Here is a 5,605-nt window from a genome sequence, read left to right as displayed (position 1 = left end):
TGCGCGTGGCTCTTCTCTGGACTCTCTCAAGCTTCTCCACATCCTTTTTGAATTGTGGAGCCCAAAACTGGACACAGTACTCCAGCTGCGGCCTCACTAAGGCTGAGTACAGGGGGAGAATGACGTCCCGGGATTTGCTTGAGAAGCATCTATGGAGGCAAGCCAGCGTTTTGGTCGCTTTACTAGCCGCCGCATCGCACCCTAGTGCGAGCTAGGGTACCTCACACTACAACTGGTGCTCCAGGGTCTCACAGGGGACTCTCACTCCCCCCACTGGAGCAACAGGTTGTGGTGCTACTTAAGATCTTACTTTTGACCCACACTCAGCCTCCTAGCAGTGGAGGACTTACCGGGGTCAGGATTCAGCCTCTCTCTCTTGGGCTGAGCCCCCTTTACTTGGCCTTGGGCCTAAACTTCAGCCTCAGGTGTCCAAAGACCTACCTGGGCCTACTGCCCTCACTCAGGGTCTCCACACCGCCCCTTCACTTGGGGCTCTAGATCTCCACCCCTTTCACTCATGGCTCCCCACTGCCCCCTCGCTTGGGGCTACTCGTCTCTGCCCCCTTCACTCGGGGCTCCAGACTGCCGTCTCACTTGAGGCCATGGGGCTTCGGTCCCCACAGGGCTCAGGTGGCTGCAGCCATGCCTGGCCCCCACTCTCCCTCCTTGGGGTCTCTCGGGGTCTTGCACCACACAGGGCTCAGGTGGCCATAGCCATGTCTGGCCCCCAACTGCCTCTGGTGTTACTTAACCCACCCAAAGGTGAGGGCTAGGGTTAAGGTGCTCCTACCTGCCTTTCACCGGGGTAATAACTGGCCTGATATTTCCTGGGGGCTCCCTTGCCACTGAGAGCCCCACCTGGCCACCCACTCCTGGCAGGGTGCAGTTTTAGGTCATGCCCAGGACCAGGAGCCTGCTCCTTTAGTACCCTGGGGTGAAGACTGTCAGGGCCGGCTGACTTGAAGGTATCCAGCTTCTCAAGATGTTCCTTCAGAAAGTCAGCATTAATGGAGGGCAGGGGATCACCCTCACCCGGACTTCCCGGCCCTGTAGCGGGCATGGGCGTCCCATGGGACTGATGAAAGACCGACGCAAAGTACCTATTTAATAGGTTGGCTTTTTCCTGGGCGTCAGTTGCCCCATCTGCTGGCAGCAGCAGGGGGCCAATGTTGCCCCTGCTTTTCCTCCGGCTCCCCACATATCTGAAAAAGGACTTCTTATTGTCCTTGATGCTCAAAGCTAGCTGGAGTTCAGTTGCAGCCTTGGCTTTCCTGGTCTGCTCTCTACAGGACCGGACCAGTGCAGAATAATCCTCCTTGGAGGTGACTCTCATCCTCCATCCTTTGTAGGCCTTTCTTTTTAGCCTCAGGAGGTCTGCTAGGTCCCTGGAGAGCCAGGGGGGCTGCTGTGCCCTCTTGCTGCCTTTCCTCCGAGATGGAATAGACTTAGTTTGTGCATTGAGGATCGCTCCCTTGAGGAGCAACCACTCCTCTTGAACTCCCCTCTCCCTGTGGTCACGGTCCCTTAGGGCCTCACTGACAAGCCTCCTGAGCTTGTCAAAGTCGGCTTTCCTGAAGTCAAGGATTTCAGTGTTGCTGACTGACTTGCCAGCTTTTCAGAAACCCTAAACAAAGTAGGGCTGAGAGAAATACGCTCGCTCAATAAGCCACATGCTAATGCTGTTTGGAATTTCGGAAAAGAGAATGCCTGAAAAGTAAAGGTTTTCCTTGGCAATCTCTCAGAGTCAAGGATGATTGTCTTTCATGATTGTCTTATTTGTGGGCCTGAAGATGGCTGACAAGAAGCATTACTTCTGCTACAGAAGCCAGTTTGACTGAAACAAGCAAGCAGATAAGTTGGTAATTGGTCCACCTAGCATAGTTTGGGTAATGCGGACATTTTTGCAATCCCAGGTACAAACGATGGCGTAGTCAATCAGTTGCCAGCGCTTAGACTGCAGGTGTTGCCATGATGTCTTGTGCCTGTTTTCCCTGGCAGAGCAGCTTGTTGGTGTTGCTTAGTCCACGTTCTGTGCGTTTGGTCAGGAGAAGGATGCCACTGGAGCTGACTTTTCTCACTCCTTCCTTGCCGATGGCTCCATTCCAGAGGTTTGAGTCCCTCTGACTCTGGCGCTGAAATAGCCAAGAAGAATAAGTCTGTCTCCTTTCAGAACATCAGAAAGGACTTGGTGATGGTTGGCACATTGGCTTGTTGGCTCCAGTTTAACATGGACAGTCACAAGGTGCTCATTAATTCAGATAGGAAACTTGTTAAATCGGTTTATGACTTTATTCTTGATGGCAAAACCAACTCCGTGAAGCCAGGGGTCTCCTTCCTGTGTGAAGGTAGAATAGTGATAGCAACACAGCCACCACTAGCACAGTTCTGACAATAGGCTGGTGGAAGATCACATAGCCGCTGATGATGATGGTTCTTATTCTTTTCCACTGATGACAAGGGGTGATTTGCTATGGGATTCAATATGGACTGGTGGATTACTTCAATGATGTACCAGGCTTGATACAGATGAAGTAGCTCTTCCAAATCCCAAGAAGAGACAGCTCTTCACGCTCCTGTGGCTGCAAAATTGTGTTCAGTTCCATATAGTTCCTTTTATTTTTAGAGGGGAAACTTCAAATGATCAACTCCAGGCTGCCAGTAGGGACATTTAAAGACTAAAGAGCACTTAAGAGTTGAAGTTTGATCATGGTATTTTGGATCAAAACTGCTTCACCGCATCTGTTTTGGGCCATCTGTCCATTAGCCCCATTTCAGTACAGCTTTGCCACATAATCTGAGAATATGCATGAGAACTAACAGGATAGGAAATGATAGTGAAAATGAAATTTCATAGAAAAAACATCAGGACTTGTGGTAGAGGTTATATCTTTTTTTAGACCAACTAGATTTTTTTTTTTTTAAATTATCTTTAATTGCAAGTTTTTCGGCACAAACACCCTTTTTCAGGCATAGGGGAAAAGATTGTAAAAGTTCTCCTGAGTGGAAATGAAAGTTCATATTTCATAAGAGAGTTGAAGGTGTGGTAAAATCTCTTGTTTGGAACTGTTCATTTTATATGCAGATTGGGCTCAGAGAAAAGTTGGAATAGTCTGTCCAGCCGTCTATTCCAACTTTTCTCTGAGCCTAATCTGCATATAAAATGAACAGTTCCAAACAAGAGATTTTACCACACCTTCAACTCTCTTATGAAATATGAACTTTCATTTCCACTCAGGAGAACTTTTACAATCTTTTCCCCTATGCCTGAAAAAGGGTGTTTGTGCCCGAAAACTTGCAATTAAAGAATTTATTTTTTTTTTGGAAAAATATAGTTGGTTTAATAAAAAGATATCACCTCTGCCATGAATCCTGATTCCTTTTTGCCTCTAGACCAATATGACTACAACCTAGGAAAAACAGTAATTAACGCCCCCCCCAGGAAATAATTGTCTTATTTTTATGACCAACTGTAGACCTGGCCAGAAAACTTTGGCTGGAATAAAAAGTGGATGGGAGAGGAGAATTACATGTTTTGTAATATTTTCTTTTTATTTTCCAATCAACTGTAACCTGGCCTCAGAATTAGTTATTTAATTATTCCTTTGGTATCCCTGTTTGTGGCACTCCACTTCAGTACAGTCTGGCGGCAATGCTTCCTTCCTAGTAAGCTCTGGCTGCTTATTTGTAATCTTAAAGGCAGCAAGATCTAAAGATTCATTTAAAGCAAGTTGTAGTGAGCCCCGTACCAACCAACAGTGCAAGGCAGTCCCTGACTCAGAACTCACAATTTAGGAGTCTGACAAAGCACAGCTGAATAGAGAGACGTAGGGAGTCGTGCTACTGTGCACCTTATAGACTAACTGAATTAGTGACTATCCAAATGAATGTGATGAGAAATGTTGATAGCAAAGTCAGAGGCATTTATGTAAGAAACCTGAGTTTCAGCTAATAATTATAGCATTTTCATAGTCACAGATGGTCACCAGCCTACCTAGTGCCAAAGAGCTATCTCATAGCTGGCTTTGCAAAGACTTCAGCCATTCCTCTAGAAGTCTTACTCTGTTTTTAAGAAGGGTGTTGGCAAGTGCAGCGTTCTTGGTGTGTTTTCCGAGATGCAACCCTGTGATATTGTCCTTCTTGATGTTTGTGCCCTGACTGTTCCTCACAGCTACAGAAGAACAGCTGATTGTACAACATGCAATGTTAGTCCTGCTCCATAAAAACAAAAAAATCCTTCTGAGGCACTTTTGTAATGAAGTCTCCACCTTCCTACCCTCAGAGGATGCAGATAGTTGGTCGTGCATTGTCTCTGCTGCTGTGGTTATATGTTGGCAATCCCTTTCATTCTTTTTGTTATATGTCCAGGAGATGCCAGTTACTTACTGTTCCCCCTAGATGCCAGCTGTGCAAGCCGTCTCCCTGAATTACAGTTGTGGGAGGTAATTGTTTTTCCTAGCTTGGCGGCATACTGTGTATACAATCTACAATTCAGCCCATTGCAAGTGAGAGGGTGGTACTTATCTATAGCAGTCTCTCCACCATTTCAAAATATAATGATACGTGTACTAGATATCCAGCTGTTAAGAAAGCTAGCAAACTTTAAACCCAGGAGACCTGAGAAAAATAAAATGTTACTTATTTTCTGTTACTCACCTTTATACATAGAATTAATACTGTTATATACACACACACAATAAATGAAATTAATTATAGAATGGTACTAATGAAATGCAAACTTGTGCTTCAACCATCATTATACAATGTTCCATAGCAATTAACATCACTACAGAGTGTGCACAGGATGTTACGATCAAAATACATGCACCTTTGATAAGCTAAATAATGACTTGAGCTATGTCTATTCCCCCCATGCAATTTGGATTTTCACATGATGTGAATGAAAAAGTGCATTCTAGGCTGTTTCATTATAATTATTAGAAGTCATTGTTTTCCAACTGAGAACTTTGTGGTGAATGGAGCTGGCTGCTAGAGAGGAGGAAAGGAATGACAAATGGGAGACGGGGAAAGGGAAAGTCTCATTGACTTCAGTGGGGTCATAATTTCAGGCTAAACTTTTGTACTACTTAGTGGGTCAGAGGCTGTTCTTAATTACAAAGGATAAATGTGGAGTATCGGTAATGACCTTGGTTGAGTGTTGCTAGGTTCACTTCATTGTAAGCATCTGGGCTGGTGGTGGTGGCTGAAAAAGAGCACGCTACGGTTTATTCACTGACATCCATGATTAGGAAAACAGGCCCCAAGAACAATTCCACATGTTCCTGTTTTCCATGGTCAGCTTTACTTTAAAACAAACACCTGGACATGACTGAGTTAGTGCTCATAATCTAGCCCTAATGCCACTGTAAATATGTCAACATAATATGCATATCAAGTTTAGCAAATGCTGTTTTTTTCTAGTTCTCCAAAGAACCACATGTATTTATTAACTGAGAAGATAGTACAGAGGATATTATTTTTTTTATTTAGTCTTGAGAGCTCATGGTAGCCAAGTAATATGGTCTGTGGTCCAATTTGAAAAATACCTTACAAAGATAGTTAGCAGAGCACTGCCAGGAAAGTATAGAGTGATCCTTTGGAATTTTAT

The sequence above is a fragment of the Alligator sinensis genome, unplaced genomic scaffold (genome assembly GCF_000455745.1).
Source record: "Alligator sinensis unplaced genomic scaffold, ASM45574v1 scaffold1552_1, whole genome shotgun sequence".
Lineage (NCBI taxonomy): Eukaryota > Metazoa > Chordata > Crocodylia > Alligatoridae > Alligator > Alligator sinensis.
This window is presented reverse-complemented; position numbering follows the sequence as displayed.